The sequence below is a fragment of the Oxyura jamaicensis genome, chromosome 9 (genome assembly GCF_011077185.1).
Source record: "Oxyura jamaicensis isolate SHBP4307 breed ruddy duck chromosome 9, BPBGC_Ojam_1.0, whole genome shotgun sequence".
In the NCBI taxonomy this organism is placed as follows: domain Eukaryota; kingdom Metazoa; phylum Chordata; class Aves; order Anseriformes; family Anatidae; genus Oxyura; species Oxyura jamaicensis.
This window is the reverse complement of record NC_048901.1, coordinates 13,481,563-13,490,873: the sequence shown is the minus strand read 5'-3', so window position 1 is coordinate 13,490,873 and position 9,311 is coordinate 13,481,563. Positions and strand designations below refer to the sequence as shown.

Sequence of the window (9,311 nt, the reverse complement as noted above, 5' to 3'; positions counted from 1 at the left end):
GGTGGCATGGGGGAGGTTACAGCATCATTAAGTTGGGTTGGGGGGCTCACAGAACCACCACGGTTGGGATGGGGGGGGTCACAGCATCATTAGGTTGGGCTCGGGGGCCTTGCAGAACCATTAATGTTGGGCTGGGGGTTCACAGAACCAATAAGTTTGGGCTGGGGAGGTCACAGCATCATTAAAGTTGGGCTGGGAGGGCTCACAGCATCATTAAATTGGGCTGGGGGGGAGGTCACAGAATAATTAGAATCATTAACGTTGGGCTGGGGCGCTCACAGAGCCATTAATGTTGGGCTGGGGGGGTCACAGAACCAATAAGTTTGGGCTGGGGTCTCACAGCATCACGAAAGTTGGGCTGGGGGGATCACAGCATCATTAAATTGGATGGGGGGGGGTCACAGAACCATTAAGGGTGGGCTGGGGGGGGGTCACAGCATCACTGAGGTGGGACTGAGGGGACCCACAGCATCATTAAGTTGGGCTGGGGGGTGCCACAGAATCATTAATGTTGGGCTGGGGGGCTCACAGCATCACCGAGGTGGGACTGGCGGTGTTACAGAACCATTAAGGTTGGCCTTACGGAACCATTAAGGTCACAGCATCTTTAGGGTTGGCCTGGGGGGTCACAGAACCACTGATGATGGGCTGGGGGAGGCACAACATCACCGAGGTGGGAACAGACCTCCAAGACTGTCCCATCACACTGCCCCCTGCTACCACCACCACCCCCCAACCACGTCCCTCGGCCGCTGCCGGGCCTGCCGCAGTGCCGGTGCCGTTCCCAGCACCGGCTGGCAGAGCTGGAGGAAGCCGGCTGACAGCGATCGCCAGCCCCAGCTCCCGCTGGCCTCGCTGGCAGGCTGCGCAGAGCTGCGTGGTCCCATGGGCCCGGCATGTTCTTGCCTCCAGCTGCTAGGCTGATAGCATCTAAAACCGCACTGCCACTTTCCAAATATCTGTCCGTAAAGGCACGTGAGGCCGCAAGGATGTTGGAGAGCGCTGAGGGAGAAAGGAGGGAAACGGCTCATGGAAAACCGCTCCGTCAGAGGCAATCGTCCCTGGGGAGAGCACCGGGAAAGCCCACAGAAACCACCTGCAGAGGGGCCAGGCAGCACGTGCAGGGGAGAGACAAACCCCAGCGCTTTATGAAACCAGCCCCAGGTCGCCCAGGTCCTGCTGGGCGGACCCAAGAGGAGTGCGAAGGGCTGGTATCTCTCCCCGCTTCCACACGTGCTGCCAGACACACGCCCGTCTTTAATAACCCATCTTACTCCGCTGCTGCCAACAGCGCCTGCAGCCACCTAACAACGGGCTTATCTGCCAGCGTAGCGGTGCCCGAGCAGCGCGTCTCTCCTCACAGGCAGCCCTTTTCCGTGTCACTGCTCGCCGCCACACGCTCGACTGAAGCTCGTGTGCTCTCTGTTCTCGGTTCCTAGAACCCGGTGTTTAGCTCTGTCAGATGTGTGTACTGCTCAGATACACCCAGCCAGGAAAGCCAGCTGTGGCGGCAGGGCTGATCTGACCTGCTCTCGATTACTGCCCCACCAATGTGTGCGTCGTTCCAAGCACCATACCAGAAATGTTTCTGAATGTTTCCAGGTAATCTATAAACACTGGTGTGACTTCACTAAGTACACCTTTGGGTTCATTTTCCAGGTGCATCAGTTTAAGATTCTGAAGAGCACCATAAATCACTGAGGGATCTGTAAGCCACACGAGGATCTATATTTTCACATAGTACATTTTTTTCCAGCAGTTCTCCTTCCTTGCAGATCAAGGGAATCGGTCAGCATTGCGTCTTATGGCGTGCAGCCAGAGCAGGTTCCGGAGGGGAAATGGCCTGAGCCCATCACATCGCCCCGGTGGCACACTCACGGTGCTTCTCACACAGCCCCCACATGAGTCAGCCCAGCAAGGTGAGCCAACGTGAAACCCTGCCAGTGAAAGATGGATAGGGAATGGTTTTCTGTTGGTCGAGAGTTGAACTGATTCACCAGGCAGGCACATGACCACTATTTAAGGGAACAAGAGGAAAAGAACGGGAGAAACAAAATGTTGGCAGCCGCCCAAAATTAGCTGTAGTACTGAACTGGTCTGACTCAAGTCCGAATGATCGTCTTCCTACATTCAGCGTGTCTCCTCACCAAGAAAAGTTAAAAACATTATTTCTGGAGTCAACATATTCACAGAAAATGTTGCAGTTTAATTCTGTGTTGGCCGCGTACTTCATCAACCTCCTTATTGCTTTTGCCAAGGATTGGGGTTAGATTAGCCAAGTTTTGGTTAATGCTTACCTAGGACATAGCAGTTACTGTTTTGGGATAATGGCTCAACAGTTATTTCCCCTGATTCTCTGGAAATTCAGTGACACGGTATTTGCTGAAAAATCAGTATTAAAGACTTGATGACCTTGTTGGGCAATTTTAAAAATACTTATGTGTGCAAGTTTTCCAGCTCTAGTTTTATGGATGGTTATTAACCAGTTCTTTATACAGCCTGGAAGAGAAAAATATCGCTGTTAGGTATGGGGACACCATTCTGTTCATTTTCCAAATGAAGAACAGAAAAGCTTACTGAATAATTTCATCTTTTCTCACAATTGGGTGGGGATCAATCATATTGGCCACATATATTTTCACTGAATTCCCCTAATTAATTACCTCTCTTTCCAGACCATTGATTTACCCAGTGCTACCAGCTTTCCAAATTTTCAACTATATTTAATTCATTATTATTGCCTACGCCTCCCCTTTTAGGCAGGATGTTTTGTTTTATTTTAAAACCAGAAAGTCTCCTTTTGTGACATTGAAATGGTGAGGGTCTGAGTCATCTAATAACACATTTGTGAAGAACTCCCCCAATTTTCATTTGGATTGCATTGAAGCATTTCCTCAGACTCTCCCTTATTCATAACTGCTTTTAGCCTTGCAAATTTGGCACAGAATGCCTAAACACGTGGTGCCTGGTGGAAGTCGTCACTCAGCACATTGCAAACAGACCGAACTGTGGTCACTTCCAGGGGGTGATGCCCAGCACAGCGTCACCCTAAGCTGGCTGTTGTGTCCTCTACGTGTGCACTCACAGTTTGCATTGCCTTTGTAGCTCACCCTGAAACTGCTGCACAGCTCCCATCGCATCTCACACAAAGCCAGTCCTCTCCCCGTGTTGGCTTGGCAGAGCAAGATGAAGCTGCCCTCCTTCCCAGGCCGTGCAGCAAGTGGCAGTGCTACGGAGGCTGCAGGGAGGGCACGGGGCAAGAGGCAGCTACATGGCACTGCCAGAACAGTCACGTGAAGGCAGGAGCACCGAAATGGGTGCTCTTCTGCGGGGACATTGAGAGAAAGAGAAAACCAGAGGCAGCACACATAAATGGGAGTGGCAGGCATCCGTACATACGCAGAAAGGAGACTGTGATGAGGAAAAGTCTCAGATACTTTTTGGAATAAGTACTGACTGGTGAAAGAGCCTACCATATGACTCAAAGGAAAAATATTATGAAGTTATTACTGCTATTAAACAGAAGCTCTTATTCCATCATTCCCTATTAGTAATAAGAGTAAAAAGATTTGCTCTGATACATACTTTAACATGTTCATCAAAATTCCTGTAGTCATTTTCAATTAAAGGTTAACTTCTCATCATTTTTTTCAACCCATTGCGTATTCCAACATATTATCTTTATCCACATTAGAAGGTTTCCCTTACACCTAATTGTTTTTCTTTTTCAGTCTCTGGCAAATTTGAACTTGTTTATTGCTTCACAAACCTCAAACCATGCAGGCTTTTATTAATTCAAAGATTAATTTTGTGGTTGGCCCGTTCCCTCCACCTCAAGCTGTTTCAGCTGCTCTCCAGCTCCCTTGGCATTACTCTGGTCTGGAGCACTGCAGATGCCTGGCAAGCTCGGCTCTCCAGCAGCACTGCTAGGTACATTTTGTCTAGGAAAGGGACAGGTCACAGGACAAACTGAGTTATGGCTTACCAATAGATCACTGTGTTCAGTTCTTTTAAAGCATCAGGTCTTCAACCTGGTAGAAAAAAAGAGAAAACAATCAAACAAACAAAAAAGCAACAATAGAAATAAGTTTTTCTCTGCTCCATTCACCTTTGTGGGACTTGCTAACACAAGGGACTGATCCAGAGCACACACTGCAGTGCTGTCACAGCTTTTGGAAATGTTACGTCCATTTACAGCCAGCATAATTCCTCGAGACTTTGCTCAAAAATGTGGGAACACAATAGCAGCCCGGGGCTGGAGGACAGAAGCAGCTCTGTCAGCCTGCTTAAATCAAGTCCAGCAGCCTTTCTTAAAAGCTTTCCCATGACTATTTGGATTTCATTGGCACATATATTCTACCCAAACATGACTTCTGTGGATCTGAACTGGGTGCAGGACCCAATAAAACTGTCTCGCCAGCTCCTTTACAACTCCTGCAACTAGAAGAGTTGCCAGATGCGACACCTCGATTGCTCCCTTCCACAGCCTGATCCCCACGCAGCAGGTGTGTGCTCCTTGGTGTCCCTGCGTGTTCCGTGGTGGATGTGCTGAATGATGCCAAGAAGATATATGGTGTTTAGTGAGTGCCCTTCTTCAGGCTGACTGATCATATTTTAAATGTTTTCCCCAGTCTGAATTTATCTCCTGTTATCTCATCTTAGAGTGCAGATTCTTGAGGGCAGAGATGTCAGTGTTACCTACTGTACAGCGCCTAGCTGCCAGGGGCCAGCTACGTTTATGTGCTTCTGCAGCACAGAGCATAAAAATCATTTTGCTTTAAGAACATTTGCAAGGTTTTTCTCCTTTGTGCATGATTTCTAAATCAGCAAACACAAAAGCCTAACTGGAGATCACATTGGTGTACAAAATCTATCCTGTGCCAAAACTAAGATATCCAAGTAGCAGAGAAAATAAATCAAAACCTACTGTTTATTTATTCACTCTCCTTAATGTGTATATGTTAGCGTGTTCCACCCTGCCTATTCTGGTAGGACTGTATAAATATGTGCCTTAGCTCCGAGTAGGTTCTGGGAAGGTTTCTCCCAAGTGCACGGGCGTGCAGCTGGCCACAGCTGGCCACCGAGGCTGCAAACACACCTCTGCTAGCCCTGTGCCACCCAGACCTCCTCGGGGACAACCACGGGGCCTCCTGTGAGACTTTCCTGGCAAGGAAAGCCTCTTCCTACCTTTCCTACCTTTGTTTGCTTTTCCTGACCTCAGCTGCTTGCAGGCTGGGGCTCGCTGCTGGCTGAGGTTCCCAAGGTCAGCGGGCTGGCAGCAGCACCGTGGCCACGCACTGCGCTCCTACGCGCATCTGGCACCTGCACGGGAACATCAGACCCCAGCCAAGTGCCCCAGCTCCTGAAGGCACGGCCAGGTGTACAGAGTGTCCCGTGAAATGGGGCCTGGCAATCTGCAGTTACGGTTTTACTGTTCAACAAGATGAATCATCAGCAATTGAGAGGCACAAGTCTTTAAAAGCCTCCTTTTAAAGCTGCTTAAACTAAATTGGCAAGTCTGAGTTGTTAAACAATTTATTATCATTTCTCTGCCAGAAAATCTTGAGAAACAGCTTAAAGAGCAAATAGTGCAAAGTGCCCAAGATTGTCACAGCTGAGGCCTTTCTTTTTTCTCGTGTCACCCTATCCTTTTTCCCCTTTCTCCAGACATTCAGCTCTTCTTGGATTAAATAGTCTTGCTAGTAATTTCCATTACAACAGGAGCATATCTAATAAGTCACATGTCTTCAGCAGCAGTCACAGTGAAAGGGGAATTCATCACTCCATTTATTAGAACAAGATCTTAAATAGTCGTGCTTTCCCATTCCTCTTGCCATCCCCAGGCCTGCGGCAGGGAGGCCGTGCCTGTTTCCAGCTTACTGCTCAGGCCCTTCCAAGACGATTCCCTCCCCAACGGTTCCTGCCACAGCCTTAAATGAACCTCTCTGCAGCTACTGGGCATGTCACTAGCTTTCTTGGTACTTGCCCCTGTTTTTTTCTGTCTTTAATGCAGAAGTCCTTCAGCTAGCAGGACAGTCAGATTTTGCCTGACCCACACTGTAGCTCAAGGAAAGGAGGCAGTGAGAGCTTTTCCTGCCTCCACGACTGCACCGCCTGTAGGCTGCCGTGCTGAGCACACCCAGGTGTCTCCAGCGAGGACGCCGCTGTCCCAAGGGTTTGCACAGGGCTCATCCTGTCCAAACCCAGGCTGGGCAGAAATCTTAGGGCACCATGGCAGCACCGGTGGGGGCAGCAGCAAAGCAGAGGCTGCAGCATTTTCTCCTGCGAAGGAGGTTCGGTTTGGTAGCAGTTATCCCAGCCACATGGAAAAATTGCCCAGAGGACCTGGCAGGTACTGGTACAGCCACTGACTTCGCTAAGAAGTATTCCAGTAAATGCAGGGAAACTCCACCCACGGCAGGGAAACCCAAGCCAGCACAGACATACCAAAGCAAACAAGTAAATAGGTAAAATGTAGGCCAACCTCAAAGGCAAGACTCTTGAGAAACCATCGCTTTTATCTAAGAGGGTACATTTAGCAAAGGGCAAGTGCTCTTGAACTTATTATTTGGCTGTAAGCAAAGCGACTGCGAAATGAACCTGCCTCTGCCCACCTGGCACAGAGGAAAAATTCAAGCTCTTGGGCAGCTTTCACAACTGGAAAAGCAGATATGCTTTAGAGCTGAAGAATGCACACACACTGCTAATGGACCTCACTATCCAGCAGCACGATGTTTTGATTTCATATTAGAATTGCTTGAAAATGGGGCCTTTAATACCTCTATTGTTGTACATTTCTCCCTCAAAGATGTTTGAAGGACTTAATCAGACTCATTTCCTTAATTTCAAGCATATCTCTGAAAATGTATTATCCCAGGCTGATGGCATCAAAGAGTGAATTAGGAATAAAGCCAAGTGAATAAAAACAAAGATATATTTCCTTTCAGTTACTGTGCAGCCTTCACAGGCTACAGAGCATTAGATTACTGAAATACCACTGACACATTCTTTAAGATCTGCAAATTAGTGCCTTGCTTTTATACCCTTAGCATGAAGCAAGAATGCAATCCTTGTTACCACTCAGCCCAGCGAGAGCTATGCTGTGATGAGCAGCTTTAGGTCTGCAGCACTGGAAAAATGTCTTTGAACTAGTGCTGTTTGCATTCCCAGTTTCCGAGACATATTTGTCATAGCAAAATTCCCCTACTGAACTGGGAAAAAAAAAACACCCTGGATTTGATGACCGTTTTGAGGAAATATCTGACAGTGCATGCACTGCTTGCTTTCACTGTCTGTTCTTTGACATCAGCTGCTGAGAAGCAGAAGCCCTTGCTGCTGCCCTGGGTCAGGATGAAGGTCCCCGCACCCCTGTCCATCTCTGATGGGAGCTGCTCAGAGAGGACACGAGACAGGGGTAGGCACGTGCTGAGATGAAGTGAGCCGAGGGGACAGCTCCTGTTCCTGCCCATGGGGGAATCAAGCACAAATCCCCCTTCTAGTGCTATGCTAATAGCAATGGTAATGGGGGCAGAGCAGGGGAAGTTTGGTATCCGTGGCTTATCCAGAGTTTTAACAGAGTTTAAACCAAAAATATCACTCTCCCGGCAAATGAAGAGAAATCTCCTGACTACTGCTATGGCTGGACACAGAATGTGATTTTAACATTGTGGTCCAAGAGAAATTATTGCCACACTATCCATGAGCAATAACACCCAGTTTCATAATCCTGGCAAAATTAGCATATAAATATAACCTGAAACAGCACCCTCACTGTACACACAACTCACTGTTGTTATGATATCATTCCTACACCACATTGTCATCTTTTACTGCTCCCTCCTGAAGCCTCTTGTGGACGGGACTTCACAGCACTGCAGCCCTCCTTTGTACATTTGTGCAAAGCAGCATTTCAGGGCCCTTCAGGGCTTGGGGCTGTCACGGGTCCTGCTGCTGGCCCAGGTCTCCTGCAGGGACCCGCAGCTCCAGGGAGAAACGTGGCTGTACAAGGGTCACCTCCAGCCTGGCTGTGGCTGCCCGTGACCTCCCACTGCAGCTGAGGGTTTCTTCCCATCCAAGCCCTCACTCTGTGCCTTGCGACAGTTGCTGCCGAGAGCTGATCTTACACGGACAGAAGCAGAGTCCTCACTTTCTTACCATCACTCCTACGTTCTCCTGTGCAGCCCCAGAGCTGGAAGGAGCAGAGGGTAGGAAGCAGGCTAGAGAAAAGCTGATTCTTGCCAAAGTGCTCCCATCCCACCAGCTCCTGGGTGGACTTCTGTACCTCTTGGATATGTCGAATTACTGCAGATGCATGGATTTCCTAATTTCCCTTGGAGGTGGAACATTTTCCAGGCCCCACCTCACTTCAATGCCACTGACAGAGGACTTTCTTTTAGCAGGTCTGAGACCACGAAGGCTTGAGGGGTACAACTGCACGAGTGTGCTGCTTTGGACCTGGGGCATGTGTTTGAAGCAAGTCGTGTGATCAGCCTGGTTAGCACCGTGCTTTGCTTCACACCAAAGTAACCGTGGAGCAAAAGAACCAGGTTCCCTTTGGGTGAGCTAAGCCTGCAGCTGCTCTCTGGGATCCTGCCTGATGTGGTGCAAGTGTTAATGCAGCACAGCCTCCAGAGCCAGGCTAGGGCCTGTCCAAGACGAAAACCCTCTGGAACATACCTGCGGCCCCTCCTCTGCTGTACAGGCCTGGTCCTGCTGCGCCGTGCTGCTTGCTGGTGAAGGCACAGATATTGGCTTTCTGGGGTGCTCCAAGGGGAATCCGTAATCAGACCTATTAACCATAATCAGACCCATTATCAGGTGTGCTGTTTCCACTGCCATCCCTGCTCACCCCACTTCAGAGACAGACACCTTCCCCCCTCTGCACTGCCTGTGCCCTCACAGGACACACCAATGCCATGTCCTTGCCGTGGGTGCCCGTCGAGCCGTGACACATGGGGATGAGTTCTCCCCACCATCAGCTAGCTCTGTGTAGCAAGTGTAGCAAGCTACACTGTCAAGGGGAAATCCGCAGGCCCAAAAACTGGGCCACAGAGGTACCACAGGGCTTGGGCCCTGGCCCAAGGAGGGCATGCTGCAGGTCGGTAAGCACGGGCCGAAGCCATGGCTGCAGCATCAAGCAACTCTCTTGAGCCACGCCAGGCTGACAGACTGGTTTCTGTGTGCCTGCATTCCCCCAAAATTTCTGAAGAGATTCTGAAGGCACAAAGCAGGAGGAAGATTTGAGGCACATAACCAAGCACCAAACCAGCAGCCTTTCAGCTGCAGGGCGAGGTATTCTCGGCTGTAGGACA

At 49.5% G+C, this 9,311-nt stretch overlaps 1 long non-coding RNA gene across 1 annotated transcript; it reads right to left on the bottom strand.

Annotated features, from left to right (window-relative positions):
• Window positions 1-2,075: 2,075 nt before the first annotated feature.
• LOC118171191 lies at window positions 2,076-8,852 on the bottom strand. Its single transcript, XR_004753096.1, has 3 exons — window positions 8,677-8,852; window positions 3,111-3,325; window positions 2,076-2,499 (listed from the first exon to the last, which is right to left on the bottom strand). It is a non-coding gene; the product is annotated as an uncharacterized LOC118171191 (long non-coding RNA).
• Window positions 8,853-9,311: the final 459 nt, after the last annotated feature.